The 17,624-nt window shown below is 34.9% G+C and overlaps 1 protein-coding gene across 9 annotated transcripts in view; it reads right to left on the reverse strand.

The window, feature by feature from the left end:
* The window catches only part of M7BP (Myosin-7a binding protein), a 246,315-nt gene that overhangs the window by 112,722 nt on the left and 115,969 nt on the right, over positions 1–17,624 (reverse strand). The gene's annotated exons all lie outside the window — the stretch shown is intronic.

Raw genomic sequence — 17,624 nt, forward strand, 5'->3', positions numbered from 1 at the left:
GGTCTGCCATAGACAGAATACCTTTTCTACAGGCCTTCTCTATAGGTCTTTTATAGAGAGAAGACCTTCTAAGTGCCATCTGGATAATATGACGTTATCTCACCGATAATTCTTTCTACGTGCATCCTGTTGCACGTTGTTGTATAGAATATCTAGAATTCAGTCACAACGACTTTCACTTTTTTATTTATCATTAACACCTCCATATTATGAAAAATATATACACAAAATATTCGATTTTGAAAAAAAGGAATATTCAATTTATTTGAAATGTTTAATTGAATGCTAATGAACATTTACGCCGTGACAATTATAACCTTTTTTATTGATTTAGTCATGTCGAATAATATATTACTGTTGCCCCAAATGAACTGTTGTTTTATTTTCAATCATCAATTAATGAATTAATTGTATTCTACTTCGATTCCTTCATTAAAACACATGAAATTATTTTGTTTTTATTTTGTTTTTTAAATTTTATTTCATTCGAATCGTTTTTTTTTTTTGTTTAACAAAAATATCACAAATATAAAAAAATCTCCTTAGATTTTAAACACAATTTGTTTTTCGCATTGGTTTGCCTAAATTCTAATTTCGTGGCATGGTAATTAGTTTCTAATTAGATACAGATTAGATATATATATAATGACAATTAATTTATATACTTAGGATTAAATTAATTTTTAGAGTCTTGATTTTGATCAGTCAGTCAGTCTATCAGTTGTTGAACTTCAAAACACTTAAATGATCGGCTTAGATCTAAGTTAATTTACAAACTATATTTGCATGTGTGTGTGCGTGAAAGATATAGTAAACCACTTGCAAAAACTGTCTATAGAAAATTAGTTTTAGAAATTACTTAAATATACAAATTGAAATCCAGAATTACATCAGACAATTTTATTTGCGGCAATTGTCAATTTGTCGTTCCAAAAATAAATTGCCGCAAGTAAATTTGTTTTATATAAATTTTGACTATTTCTATTTGAAATTTTCCAAAAACAAAACTCATTGTAATTTGCAATTTTAATCACATATGTAACTTCATATTGTTTTCAGATTTGCCATTATGTGAAAGAATGTGTCGGCCGGTTTTGAGTAATATTTGAATATTTCTTATTTTTGGCCAAAATGAGTTCATTGTAACGACAATTTGTTTATTATGGATTTTGTTTTTGGCGTAACCAATTTTGGTTTATTTTATGAAGCTTTTACTTATTGTTTTCTTCTTCTTTCTTTCTTTCGGTTTCATTGATTTCTCATTTGACAGCCATTTGCGAAAGGCTTTTGTTTTCAATTGTACACTGTTTGCATATAAAACGGCTAATTAAATCTATTGCCTGTCTTACACCACAATTTATTTTTTTACATTTGCATAGCAAAAAGAAAAAAAACATGGATTGGTGTCTTCGAACTGATTTAATAGACAAATAAACCTAACATAATGAAGTACAATTGTAAAATAAGCTATTAAACAATCAAAACAACTATTATTCAATTTTAAAGCCATTAATTACAATTACAAAATAGGGCTTGGTTTTGTAGAATTTATGTATGTCTTGTTTTCCATAGAAACTGATTTAGATTTGTTTTTCTACTTGCGGAAAATAGATATTGCAGGAGCAATCATATTCTAAGAACTAAATATTGCATTTTAAAAATTTAAAAATAAATATTGTTGGCGCAACAATATATTTTGTGTCAATACAATAATATATATTTTTAGATTTTTAAAATACATTATTTTGTTCTTAGAATATGATTGCTCCTACAATATATCTTCTCTGCAAGCAGACAAACAAATGAAACGAGTAATGATTAGATAATATGCCTAAATAAAAATTGAAAACAAAAATTGAATACATCGATAGTTGTCTCTAAGAATTTTAAAATCACGCAGGTGGACGGACCTACATGAACAATTTACTCCAAGGTTTGCTCGCAAAATTTTTTTGACAGCAAATTTGCCTTGGTCTTGTATTTATCATACGCCAACAAATCACATTTGTTGCTAAAAATTTTTTAAAACTCTGCAATATTTTGAAATATTATAGCTTTGTTCCTTTGCCTTTTTAATGGTAAAAGTGGTAAAAGAGAAAAGTGTCAAAATTGCTCTCTCATGAACATTTTTACCAGAAAAGTAGTAGATCTGGTATGTTAGATCTGGTAGCAATATCAAAAAGAAACATACAACATCAATTTTCGTCTTTTATTTCACTGTTTTTAATTTAGTTTTATCTGCGTTCGACTTTTTCTTCTGTGTTTCGTCCATTTTTTTCTACATTGTGAAATAATCGTCAAACAAAAGTCGAAAAATCAGTTCTACCATTTTTTACCTACAGAAATTTGTCTGGTAGCCTGTGGTAGAAGAGAAAGGCATATACGCTCTCTCTTCTCTCTCACTCTCTTAAAAATTGCTGCCAGTTTTACCACTTTTTGGGGTTAAGGAACGCTTTGCAGGTTAAAAATGGTAACAAATGGTAATCTCAGGTAAGTAAAGGAACGCAGCTTATATGTAGCAATAAAAACTCCTTCACGGTGCTCTTGAAGGAACTTTAAATGGAAGGTGCTTACACCTGGGAAGTTTTTGCGGATTCTGGAACTACAATGTTCATAGATGAGAAAATAAAAAAAATCGCCGGAGCGCCTCTTAAATAACTCGCGATTCAAGGTAGCGATACAGTCAATGCATTGTCCCAATTTGAACTTCTATATCTCAATAACGGTAAAACCTGTGAAGGTATCATAAATGTCAATCTTGATGAGAATTTTCATAGCTACAACATTTTATCTAGTCCCATTTCGACAGGACTTGCGGTTTCCAAGCAAAGTGAAAACCAAAAAAAACCCTAAAAATTTCAACTTGAATCGCGATTTATTTAAAAAGCGCTCCGGCGATTTTTCTTTTGTTTTTTGATTTTTCTCATATATGAACATTGTAGTTTTAGAATCCGCGAAAATCAAAAAAAGCTTTCCAGGTGTAAGCATCTTCCATTTAATGTTGTTTCATGAGCTCCGGGCCTTCACAAAAATCGGTAAATTTTGAACACATTTTGTAACAAAAACATGTTTAACCACACCTAAATTAAAGGCTCGTGTCATAAAAAATATACAATTAATTTATGACATGCCACAATTGTCACGAAAAATCAAAGTGTAAAATTGGTTTATAAACCGTTTAATCCGATATATAATTTCTTGCAGAATATTTATACAGTGTCATGCTTAAGGTAAAGCAAATTCATTTAATTTATGAGACCATTGGCTGCATTTTCATTAAAAAACAATGCCAAATGGCCCAAAGACCTTAAGGAATACATTGCAGATAAAGTAAACAAAAATTAATTAATTTTAGAATTAAACAAAATTAATATTCCAATTATATTCTTCAAACGTTCTCCAATATTTTTTGCATTTTTTAAGATCGCTATTTATAATTCAAATATCGTAATTTGCAATGCGATAATATTACCTTGCACTTTTTGTGGAGTTGTTGATTTCGACAATATATTCAATATACTCAGTCGGGACAGATGTTTTCGAACTGCATTTATTTAGATGAATAATTCATTCTTTTTACAAAAAGAGTGATACATATGTACATTCACCAATTACTTCGAATGGAAATTTCACCACTTTTTTAGAATGACAATCTCAATAAAGTCTTGGAATTACATTTTCACCAATTCAGTGGTATAGTTTTTCCACCAATTTTTGGGAATGCAATTTTTAACCAATTCCTCGAAATGTTACTTTATTTGATATTTGGCCTGTACGATAACCCAAAAATTTGTAAAAATTCGTAAAATTTTTTTACTGAATGCTGTTTGATAACAAAATTGCTCAGTAAAAAAGAGCGAGTTGAGAGAGATTTTTTGACAGTTCTGTGACTGAGAACTTCAAATTTTTTGCGGGGAAAATTTTTTCTCGTAAAAAATTGCAAGTGTGCCAGCCTGACTTTTAATCAGCTGTTCAATGTAAACAAATTAAAATGTTTACATTTTTGGGCAAGAAAATGTCACGAAATAAAATATATCAGAATAAACAAGTGAGAAAAGGCTATAGTCGGTACGGGGCCGACTATGTGATACCCTACACCACTACCTCTGTGCATCATCTTTTCACTCGAAAACAATTCTTTTAGGGAGTTACGAAAGTTTTCACCTATCTGGCTTTTATACCAAATGACTGAACCAAAATAATTAATATTTAATTTTATATTTGACTACTATCGACATCACCAACATCAGTAGGCTTCTATCTCTGTGAGAAAATTTCGTGATGATCCGATCAAAATTCCGACTTGTAGTGTGATTGCGGAAAAATTGGGAAAAAGGGATGTATTACCGACTATTGTGATATCTCTATTATTTGACCACCTACGCCAACCTACTTTGCATAATTTTAAAGATGGGATTTTCTACTTTCTTAGTCAGGCTTTGCTTTTAGATGGTCCCCAACCAAAGGTGTGATATTCGTCATTATTATTAAAATCGCAAAAATGAAAAGTTACTATTGCGATATCTTCGTTGTTTGACCACCTACGACAACCTACGTTACATCGTTGTAAAGGTGATATTTTCTACTTTCCTTGCCAGGTTTTGCTTTTTATATACCCTTATAGACGCTGATATATTTGCTTTGGAATAAAATTTTGACTTTTTCTCCAAATAAAATATTATCCGACCATCACCAAAATCAAGAGGCTTCTTCCTCTGTGAGACCTCCATTAACCCTCGAAATTTTCATGACGATCCGATCCAAATTGCGACCTGTAGCGTGATTTCGAAAAAATGGAGAATGGGATATATTACCGACTATTGCGATATCTCCGTTAGTTGGTCACCTACGCCGACCTAGTTTGCATCATTGTATAGATGGGATCTTCTACTTTCATAGTCATGCTTTGCTTTTGGAAAGTTTCCAACCAAAGCTGTGATATTCGTCAATATAATTAAAATCGCAAAAATGAAAATTGGGGTTTTATTTGCTACTATTGTGATATCTTCGTTGTTTGATCATCTACGAGCACCTACTTTTACATCATTAGAAAGGAGATATTTTCTACTTTCATTGTCAGGTTTTGCTTTTGCTATACCCCATGTAGAAGCTGAGATATTCGCTTTGGAAAAAACGTTGTCTTTTTATCCACCTAAGTTTTTTTGCCCTTTCCGACCGCTAAATATTATCCGACCATCACCAAATCAATAGGCTTCTTCCCCTCCAGGACCCCCATCAACATCCAAAATTTCGTGACGATCCGATCAAAATTGCGACCTGTAGCGTGATTACAAGGTTTAGATGGACAGACGGACAGACGGACGGACACACATAGCCAGATCTACTTAGCTCGTCGATCTGGTATATATAAGTATGGGTCTACGACCATTATTTCGATGCGTTACAAACTTTTTGGCCAAAACCAACTTATAATACCCTTCCCACATAGTGGTGTAGGGTATAAAAATCGCTACAACTCCTAAAAAGTGGTTTTTGTACGTCAAAAATCACCACAAGTAGCGGGAAAACTACCAACATGGCATCCCTACGGAGACATTTTATAACATGTGTTTACACCACCTCCCCTTCCCCGGGATTTTATATTTTTCTATCCTTTTCACATGGATTCTCATAATGTAGAGCGCTGACTTTCAAATGAAGAATTCATAACTATACGAGGGCTGCGCCATTTGAAATTTTGACAGTTTTTACCCTGAACGTACTCAGGACAGACATTCGTTGTGTTGTTTACAGTATGCCTGTTCCAGAACCTGCAAGAATCTAACATTTTTACTTGATAACAATTGGTCCGTTCCAGAACTACAAGAATCTACTAATTTTTACTATTTTTTCCGATAACATAAAGTAAAAAATGTTATCGTAGTAAAAAATAGTAGCTTCTTGCAGGTTTCCTTTATTTGATTGCTTGAGTTGGAGTATTCCCCCATTGGCTCAACTTCATTTATTACCCTCTATTACAGAGAGCAATATTTTTTCAAAACGAACTGACATGTTGCAGAATATTTTAATTTTGATTGAATGATTCTTGGAGTTCTGGAACAGACCAAGTGACTAGAAAAAATCACTATGTAAAAAAAAAACAAAAATGGAATTTACTTGTGAACATTTTTGTCCGATCATTTTTCACAATGATCGATCAAATTAAATCTTATGTATGTCGATAAAGGACCATCCTATAGAACTATGAAAAAACTTGATTTGGTCCAAACTTCGCACATCGTATTATTCCCTCCAGATATAGATCAGGTTCCAATGTGGACTATATCGGTCCACTCCTTTGGTTACCTCCCACACAAAATTCTGATAAAGTAAAGTTTAAGAGCTCCTCTCAGATCGTTTTGAAATTTTTTTCAGTGAGTTGTTTTTGCGGCTAATGGCACCGACCAAAATGGCAAATCCGCAAGAAAATTCTCGCAGGAAATTTCTGATAGGTGTAGACTATGCACATAGTATTATTTCATCCAGCCATGTATCAGGATGGAATATGAACCATATTGGTTCACTCCTTCGGGTACCTAACACACACAATTCTGATAAACTGAAGTTTAAGAGGTCCTCTCGAATCGTTTTGATTATTTTTTCAGTAGGTTGATCTAGCGGCCTCATTTACAACGCTACATTTTTTCGGAGTAAGTCAATATTTCCTGAGATAATGACCCAAAAGCTTGAAACCCATGCCGGCACATACTAAAATGACTATTGTGCAAATAACTCTAAACTTTTTTCAAAAATTTCTTTAAAAACTTTTTTCTTTCAAACTTATTTTAACGAAATTTAATCTTTCGAGTCATTTATGAAGAAGTTTGGTTCCTGAAAATGTTTGGTATATTTCAATGATTTGGTATAGCCCCACATTACGGTACATACAGTACATACATATTTTAAATTAAACTCGTGATACAAAAACAATATATTGTATATACGGCATAATTATTGTGTTTGGTTTTGTTGTTTTTATACCCTACACCAGGTATCGGCACAAATACAAACGCATTGTTTTCGGCCTCACGCATACGACTCTCTCTACATAAACAGCGTGTGCGTTAATGCATTGCTAAAATTAAAAATCATTTAAATAAGCGACAACAGAACCTTCTTCATTGACTTCTGAACGAAGACTGAGTGGTGGTTGTTCTGTTGTTATTCTCATCAAGGGCACGTGTGCCCCTTTTTGCCGGATGATGCCCTACACCACACTTTGGTAAGGGGTATTATGTGTTAGTGCATTTGTATGTAACATGCATAAGGAAAAGAGATAGACCCATAGTTCCTTCTAGGGATATGCATAGAATCACTTTCTGAGTCGATTTATGCATGTCGGTCCGTCCGTTCGCAACGTACAGGTCGCATTTATTGTTAGATTTGGTTGAAAATTAAGGAAGATCATTTTTTAGCCTAATGAAGAACGCTATTGCTTTTGGTGAAAATCGGTTCAGATTTGGATATAGCTCCCATATACATTTTCGTCCGATTTGAGGTATTTGATGCACCAAACACGCTATATCTGTCCAATTTTGATGAAATTTGGAATTTATGACGGAATTCGGTCTATAGATAAATGTGCCAAATAATATCGAAATCGGTTCAGATTTGGATATTGCTCCCATATATATTTTCGGCCGATTTGACGTATTTGCTGCACCAAACACGCTATATACGACCGAATTTTATGAAATTTGGTTTGTGTGACTGAATTCGGTCTAAAATTAATGTGCCAAATTATATCGAAATCGGTTCATATTTGGATATGGCTCCCATATATATTTTCGCCCGATTTCACGTATTTGCTGCACCAAACACCCTATATCTGCAAATTTTGATGAACTTTGGAATGTGTGACAGCATTTTGTCTAGTAATAAGTGTACTATATTATATAGAACTCAGTTCAAATTGATATACATACATATATCTCCTATATTTTACATATTCACAGTGGTGTAGGGTATCATGTAGTCGGCCCCGGCTATGATCCTTTCCTTACTGGTTTTTGTCAGTGGCTGAGGGTATATCTCCGTCAGCACATCTGACTGATATTTTCTTACTTGTTCTCATCGCGAGCGATTCATCGCTCAAAAACAAGTTCTTGAGGATTGGTGCAAAGAAATTGTGAATGAAAACGATAGCGGTGCATCAAACGACGTTTATAAGATCGTCACATACGACGAATCTTGGATCTATGCTTAGGAGACCGAAACAAAACAGGAATCGGATGTTTAGGTCTTCGAAAGCGAGCCAAATCCAAGGAAAATTGTTCATGTAAGAAGCACTTCGAAGTAAATGGTCGCCTGTTTCTTCGGCAAAACTGACCGTGAGGCGACTATACCACAATTTGTTTGCCTGAAGTCCCCTGAGAAATTTGTAAAACGAACAAGAGAAGGAAGACTAATCATTCTGTATCATGACAATGCAATCTCTCACACATGGATTCAAACCAGCGCCTGTTTGGCCAAAAAAAAAAAAACGTGGAATTGATGGGTGGTCATCCGCCGTACTGCCCTGACTGGGGATCCAATGACTTTATTTTATTCCAGCATAACAAGAAAAAAAGGCGTGATCAACGATTTTCGTAACCAGAAGTTACAGAATCTTCAAAAACCATGTTTTGGAGGTGTCTAAATAGGAGTTGAAAAAGGGATTCAACAATTGGTTTAAGAAAACAATAAAACTATTTTTGATGGCAAATATTCGCGTTTTCATTGTTAGGTCATATAGTTATCGTTCAGCCCTCGTACAACCGACAACAGGCGCTGAAATATTTCATGAACTACTTCTTAGTTTATGGATAAAAAGAGAAATAGAGGAATGAAAAACACTTTATTTCGCCTTTCCGTGTGGTCCCCAGAACTTCTAAAAAATTATCTCAATAAGATTCTTTATTATTCAGTTATTCCTCTTCGCACCTCTATACCACTTTGCCATTAATTAATTTTTGAAGTTTAGCTTGTAAAATTCACTGACGTGTTGTTATTCAGACGATTATAGACAATGACTATCCTTTCTAAAACCGGTTATCTTACTTTTGGAACATCTTTTGGCGTATAGAATAGAAATACTAAATTTCTTTGCTTAAAACTTGTTTGATTTCCAATAGAGTTAATGGTCGCATAAAAACAGCAAATGACTTTGACGAAAAATTAAAAAAATTTGCAAAGCAAATTTTTTAGCAAATTTCTTTGGCAATTTCAAATATGTTTTGATAGATTTCATTCATATTCAGACTGATGATGATTGTTTGAATGATAGTATTGTTAAAGAAAAATCATAATGACATGATGTTGAAAATTTGAAAAGAAAAGCTGGCCATTTATCACAAAAATACACATCACTGTTTTGAATCTTTTCACGCACACACACATACAGTTAGTTATCCTTTAGAATTTTTACAGTTTATACATAACTAAAATTAAATAATAATTAATTACACTATTTACAGAATAATATTGCAGTGAAAAATATACAAGAAGAAACACTGGAAATGTCCGAGACAGAGGTGCTTGATCATTCTCTTTTTTATATAAATTTTTCACAATAGTCAAATTTTTCATTTCACTATATCTCCACTATTAATAGATTATTTCACTGCACATATTTATGCATATGCCCCAGTATTGTTTAACTCTACACATCCTCCCCCTGGAATTATCAATTTTGAAATTTTGGCCTTAATTAAAAAAACGAAATAATCCAATTGCCGATGAATGGCCGGGATAAAATCTTCTGCTTCTTCGCGAACTTCTAGAACTTTCATCATCAAGTAGGCCATCGTCTTCGTAAAAGCGACGCCTTCTTTCTTCCATAATTCGTTGTTGTTGTCTCTGCATACGATACATCATTCTATCGTATTCGTTGGTCAAATGTTCATAATAGATATTCTCATCTTCATCGGAGCCGGTATAATCGGTATCTTGTTCGATCAAATGATTTGTGCTTAAGAACAAAGAATTGGTCATATTCCAAATTATCACTTCAACGGAACACACCATAAATAGGAGTCCGAGCAGTAGGGCTGGGGTATGATCCCATAACTCGAGTTTTTCCCAACCACCAATTAGGGATGGCGTTATAATCATTTTGAACGGTGCTTTGGCGAACGAACGGAACGAAACGTCACGGAATTGAAACGGAATATAAAAATAAACGTTGTTTTTGTTGTTGTCTTATTTAGAACCGTTAAAACGTTGAGCGTTTAAATTATTTAATTATAATTGTAAATAATTGCACAATTATTTTCGTTCTGTGTGACTTTTTTTCTGTTCACAACAAATGTATTTGGCTTTTCACACAATTATTCTTTTTATTTTGATCTTTGGTTGTTTTTAGTTTATTTTTTTTTCTTTCTTTTATTCGCTTCGCTCATTCCACGACGCTTGGCAGAAACACAACACAACTTTCTCGACCGAGTGTTACTTTTGTATTGAATTAATTGTTTTGAAAGCCACGCTCGCTCACTCTCTTTATGTTGTCGATTGTTGCTTGAAATGCTGTTACGCTTGCCTAAACTTTGCTGTTGTTGCTTACAAACGATATCTTGCTGCTGACCAGTGTTGCTGGTTATTAAGTAACCGGTTATTTGGAAAATTAAAAGCAAAATAGTTCGTAGAATGTAGCATAACTTGGTTGAGATGTGAAATTTTAAGTCAGTTTAGTCCCGGTCCACACTAGAGTGGTTTCATTGAAAAAAATGCATGAAATTATGCGTCTCTAGATCGACTTATTTAACAATTTGGTAGCATCTGAATAATGAACGAAACGAACGATCGAAGAGAGTGTGGAATTAAAGGAAGGAGATGAACTATACCCAGCAAAATGTTCAATGCCAAAGATGCCATTCAATCATGGGTGAAAGCGATCTGGCATGTCATCGTAGCGTAGACCCCAAAAGATGCTATTCATTTTTGGATCCAAAGCATGTCATTTACACCAATGCTTTGGCATGTCATTTTCAACAACCCTTTGCAATGACATTGTCATTACGACGAGATTTTTAACAACGTTGGTTGTGATTTCGAGTCTCCGACTAAATCAAGCTTATTGTAAAGAATTAATCTTATATATTTAGGAAAATGTGTATAAATAAAAATATAAAATTCATCTATATTGGATCGATGGAATGGGTTCAAATGCTGTTGAAAAGATAGGATCTTTCACGACTTCCTTTGCATGGTTTTAAATGCTGATGAAAAGATCGGATCTTTCACGACTTCCTTTGCATAGGTTCAAATGTTAATGGAAAGATCGGATCTTTCACGGCTTCCTTCGAACCAATGCATAAGATGCAATGAAATCACGGCATCGCACAGAACCCCTTCTTCAAATTTTGTGGGTATGAATGAAGGGAACTATATGCTCATCAAGAACTATGTGAACGCAAGAGCTGGAAATAGTTCCATAGTTAGTTCCTTGTCTTGTCCTTGGAACTAGTTCGTTCCGGAACTCCACAACTCTACAAAAGACACGATTCGGCACGATTATGTTGACAGAAATATGCATAAGCAACTCTAATCAACCAATAACCAACCAACCAATTTTTGAATAATTATAATTTAAATAATTATTGAATCCTCAAAACGTGTTCTGTGTGAAAATTAAAAGTTGATATAAAAAATCGACTTAGTTTATAAATATTTCCAAATTTAATACAAATATTTGTTTATCCCTATCGACGAATCCTAACATATTGCAGAAGCGACTAAGCCAGTATAATACATATAAAATTGAAAGTTGTCTACGAAATGTAGAGTTTCTGAATTCTAATTTTTAAACTTGTCCACACAGTAGTTCAATTGAGAGAAACTTGCTTTCGTCTATTTTCGAGATAAAGTAGACTAAGATAGGTAATTTAATTTCCCCCTTTTCGTGCGACTGCGCTCTTCGGTTACTGACAAGATCCGAATAAATCTATACACGCTTCAATTCCCCAACATCACTATTACACACGCTCACTCTACAATAACGCCAAGTGAAGAGCTATTAGTAACTTCGTATGTTTCTGTTATTATATCATTTTCTGTGCAAAATCCAGTTTTCGCATATGAATGGTCATTATAAGTCTGGCGATTTACATACATACATAATACTACCTACCTCTACTATAGAGACGCAGGCGATAAATATGCAAAAAAGCTCAACATATGGCAGTTATAGAAATTAATGAACATTCATATGCCATTTAGCAAAAAAAAAAAAATGTAATCTGTATTCGTAGGCATAGAAAACCGTTGTCAAAGTCATTCAGTAATTAGTAGTAGCAGAGGAGCATTGTCATGCGTATCAAGCGCCAGCGCCGTCAAATCTTTTGTTGTATTTATATACATATATGAGTTTTAACTGGATTACATTGGAATTGGATGCTTGTTGTTTTGTTATCCGCTAAAACGCATCTAATGAATAATGATTACCGGCAAAACAATTGGCATTAACAAACCAAAAAAACAAAAAAATATATTATTTTTGAATTATGTTTTTTATGTTGTTGAAAATCCAGTTTGATAAACTATGTTTTCGTCACAATGCTCCATTACGATTTTATTCTCCATCCACTTAAAATTCATATTCAAATGAGGAAAAATTTGCACAACATTTTTTGTTGATATTCTCATTCCAGCTCTGTTTTGATTGTCAAGGTATCAATAATTTGAAATATGAAACTTGAAACTAAAAATAAAAATTGCATATTCTATTCAAGAATTTTTGGGTTAATAAATAAATGTGACTTTCTTATTAGAAGAAATGCCATTTGACATTTCAATTTTTTGCTGTTTTTTGAGTACGATAAGTAAGAATTAGTTTTCAAGATAAGTGATAGTTTTATTCAAGGCCACCTATCCCTTAGTATGTAGCTGGGTTAGTTGACTTCAGTGGAAAGTTGTTTCTTTGTCTGTTTGAATATAATTCTCGTTTTGTTTGTGGCAACTGTCCCATATTAGCTGATAGTGGAGACAAGTTGGATTAGAAGCACAACTGGCGCCATATACATAATATTTTTTCAATATATGTATATGTATTTATGGTTATGAAATTCGTAGGAAAAATAACTGGAATATGGGGCACATTTATTTGAAATTTATATATGATATGATTCAACATGATTTTTTTTTAAATTTATACAAATATTAAAAGAAGAAAACGTAATAATCACATATTTACATTAGGCAGTTTTTCTTGAGGCTATTGCCAATTTGCCGGTGAGAGATGGTGGTGAGAGGCAGCGAGTTGCCTCGCCTCTCTGTACTTTCAACAAAAGATTGTTACTAGGGAAATGATTTTATATAAATCTTGAATTGTTGTTGGCGTTTTTTATTGTTGGACTGCAGAATTTTACATCTTTGTGTATTATCGCTGTGTATTATAGCTCGAGTCCCTATTTTGTTGTATTCAAATATTTGAATAACAACAAAATGTTTTTAAGTGGATATATCTTGAATTACGAAAATTATTATTATTTTTTTAATAAATGAAAGCATTTAATAATTATATTATTCACATTTTTTTAATTTAAAATTTATTTATATTGTCAATCGTTCATAATTTTTTTGTTCTGGGATGCGTTAATGGAATTATTTAACACATTTTATTCCTAAATATAAAAAATATTAAAATATTACTGACGTGTGGATGGACGTCAGTTGATATTTGACATTAAAAATGGGAATATGCATATGAGAATTGTTTAACATGTTTAATTAACGCATTTGCAAAATTTAGTAATTCTATGTTTAATTAACCCTCGATCAGTAATAAGTAATTCACGTACAAGGATCTGCAATGCAGCTCTGAAACAAGTCAAAAGAGAACCCGTAGGATTTGCCAAGAACAAAATATTTTCGGCTCCGCCGAACTTTTAATACCCTCCACCATGAAGTATTTTGAACTTATAACTATTTCCTTCCATCTGTAGACCCTTTACAGAGGAAAGGGTGCTTTAGTAGGCCCTTTCCAGGGAAAAAGGTGCTTCTATAGACCCTTTCCGGGGTGGCTCTTTAGACCCTTTCTAAAGGAACGGGTGCTTCTGTAGACCCTTTTCAGAGGAAGGGGTGCTTCTATAGACCCTTTCCAGAGGAACGGATTGTTATAAAGACCCTTTCCGGAGGAACGGGTGCTTTTATAGACCCTTTCCAGAGGAAAGAGTGCTTCTATAGGCCCTTTCCAGAGGAAAGGCTGCTTCTATAAACCCTTTCTAGAGGAAGGGGTGCTTCTCTAGACCCTTTGCAGAGAAAAGGGTGCTTCTATAGACCCTTTCTAGAGGAAAAGGTGCTTCTATAGACTCTTTCTAGAGGAAAGGGTGCTTCTGTAGACCCTTCTAGAGGAAATAGTGTTCTTGAGTTTCTATAGACCCTTTCCAGAGGAAAGGGTGCTTCATAGGCTTCTATAGATCATTTTCAGAGGAACTGGTGACTCTTTAGACCATTTCCAGAGAAACGGGTACTTCTATAGACCCTTTCCGGAGGAAATTGTGCTTTTATAGGCCTTTTCCAGGGGAAAGGGTGGTTCTATATACCCTTTCCAGAGGAAGGGGTGCTTCTAGAGATCCTTTCCAGAGGAAAGAGTGCTTCTATATACCCTTTCCAGATGGAAAGGATGCATCAATAGGCTCTTTCCAGAGGAAAGCGTGCTTCTATAGACCCCTTCCTGAGGAAAGAGTGCTCCTATAGACCCTTTCCAGAGGAAAAAGTGTTTCATAGGCTTCTATAGATCATTTTCAGAGGAACTGGTGACTCTTTAGACCATTTCCAGAGAAACGGGTACTTCTATAGACCCTTTCCGGAGGAAATTGTGCTTTTATAGGCCTTTTCCAGGGGAAAGGGTGTTTCTATAGACCCTTTCCAGAGGAAAAGGTGCTTCTAAAGACCCTTTCCAGAGGAAAAGGTGCTTCTAAAGACCCTTTCCAGAGGAAGGGGTTCTATAGACCCTTTCCCGTTGAAAGGGTGCTTGTATAAACCCTTTCCCGTTGAAAGGGTGCTTGTATAAACCCTTTCCCGTTGAAAGGGTGCTTGTATAAACCCTTTCCCGTTGAAAGGGTGCTTGTATAAACCCTTTCCCGTTGAAAGGGTGCTTGTATAAACCCTTTCCCGTTGAAAGGGTGCTTGTATAAACCCTTTCCCGTTGAAAGGGTGCTTGTATAAACCCTTTCCCGTTGAAAGGGTGCTTGTATAAACTTTTTCAAAAGACCCTTTCCAGAGGAAAGGGCGCTTCTATAGACCATTTCCAGAGGAAAGGCGGCTTCTATAGACCCTATCCAGAGGAAAGGGTGCTTCTATAGACCCTATCCAGAGGAAATAGTGCTTCTATAGACCCTATCCAGAGGAAAGGGAGCTATTTCCCGTTAAAAGGATGCTTCTATAAATCCTTTCCCGTTGAAAGGATGCCTCTATAAACCCTTTTCCGTTGAAAGGGTGCTTCTATAAACCCTTTCCCGTTGAAAGGGTGCTTGTATAAACCCTTTCCCGTTGAAAGGGTCCTTGTATAAACCCTTTCCCGTTGAAAGGGTGCTTGTATAAACCCTTTCCCGTTGAAAGGGTGCTTGTAAAAACCCTTCCCCGTTGAAAGGGTGCTTGTATAAACCCTTTCCCGTTGAAAGGGTGCTTGTATAAACCCTTTCCCGTTGAAAGGGTGCTTGTATAAACCCTTTCCCGTTGAAAGGGTGCTTGTATAAACTTTTTCAAAAGACCCTTTCCAGAGGAAAGGGTACTTCTATAGACCCTTTCCAGAGGAAAGGGTGCTTTTGTAGACCCTTTTGAGAGGAAAGGTTGTTTCTATAGACCCTTTACAGAAGAAAGGGTGCTTTTGTAGACCCTTTCGAGAGGAAAGGTTGTTTCTATAGACCCTTTCCAGAGGAAAGGTTGTTTCTATAGACCCTTTCCAGAGCAAAGGGTGTTTCTATAGACCCTTTCCAGAGGAAGGGTTGCTTCTATAGGCCCTTTCCAGAGGAAAATGTGCTTCTTTAGACCCTTTTCAGAGGAAAGGGTGCTTCTATAGACCCTTTCCAGAGGAAAGGGTGTTTCTGTAGACCCTTTGCAGAGGAAAGGGTGCTTCTAAAGACCCTTTCAAGAGGAAACTGACCCTTTCTGGAGGAACGGGTGCTTCTATAGACCCTTTCTAGAGGAAAGGGTGCTTCTATTGGCCCGTTTTCAGAGGAAAGGGTGCTTCTGTAGACCGTTTTTAGAGGAAGGGTTGCGTCTATAGAGCCTTTTCAGAGGATAAGGTGCTTCTAAAGACCCTTTCCAAAGGAAAAGGTGCTTCTATAGACCCTTCTATAGACCATTTCCAGAGGAACTGGTGGATCTTTAGACCCTTTCCAGAGGAAAATGTGCTTCTTTAGACCCTTTTTAGAGGAAAGGGTGCTTCTATAGATCCTTTCCAGAGGAAAGGGTGCTTCTATAGACCCTTCCCAGAGGAAAGGGTGCTTCTATAGACCCTTCCCAGAGGAAAAGGTACTTCTTTAGACCCTTTCCAGGGATAAGGGTGCTTCTGTAGACCATTTTAAGAGGAAGGAGTGATTTTATAGGCCTTTTCCAGAGGAAAGGGTGGTTCTGAAGACCCTTTCCAGAAGGAAGGGTGCTTCTGTAGACCCTCTTCAGAGGAAAGGGTGCTTCTAAAGACCCTTTCCAGAAGTGACCTCCTACTGGTTTAAAGTCCGGAAGTGCTAAACTTTTCAGCGTAAGTATCTGAAGGCATCCATTTTGGAAATGGATCTAATTTTTGGTGTCATAGTTTTCAATAGCAGAAATCCATTTTAGTTGGTCACCTTTGGAGTTATTTAGAGCTTAATAAGTTCTGACAATTTTATTTACAACAAGAAAATAAAGAAATCAACTGTTTGTCACTTACACTTTATTTGTTACACCATGACTCCAACTTCATGGAGTAACAATAATCAATGGAATTGTCTTCAGCAGCATCATACCTAAACAATTTTGTTGTTGTTTAAAATCAATTCCTCTTTTGTGTTGTTTTCTGGGCACAATGACCTCTGCTACTATCAATTTCCGCAATGTAATCAGTAGTGGGACCAAAGTCAATTACGTAAGTACCTACCATATAATCTTCGGCTTCATTGGTCGGCTATCAGTTGATATTTTGTGTTAACCAATTAAAAACGTGTGAAGACAATGAGGTTTTTGTGGACTTTTAAAGACTTTTTTAAATCCATCCCATTACCCAAGTTATTTCATATTAAAGCTATTATCACAAGGCATCATGCATACTATTAGAATAGAATATTAGAATCCGTATTATGGTTACTTTCGCAACTTAGATGCGGCTGTACTACTGGATGACTTGCTAACATGCTAAACTGCAAACATGTTCACCTGCATTTAATTAAAACATTTATTACCTTTCCAAAAAATGTTGCGCTTTAGTTGTTTTTAGTTTTCAATAAATTCCAAAGAACAGGAATAATTTGATGGATTTCATGGAGTTGTTGTCTATTGCAGCAGGTAATAATTATAAAACCAGACTATCTTCTTTGCCACTTTTATTAATACTCCTGGATAAAGTAATAAAACTTGAATTTGTCTTGATATAAAAATTAATTGAATTGAAAATTATTTTTGTTAACAAAAAGTTGGATAATATTATAATTTAGACAAGAATGTTGAAT

Source organism: Musca autumnalis, unplaced genomic scaffold, assembly GCF_047663935.1.
Source record: "Musca autumnalis isolate F117 unplaced genomic scaffold, ASM4766393v1 scaffold_5, whole genome shotgun sequence".
In the NCBI taxonomy this organism is placed as follows: Eukaryota; Metazoa; Arthropoda; class Insecta; order Diptera; family Muscidae; genus Musca; species Musca autumnalis.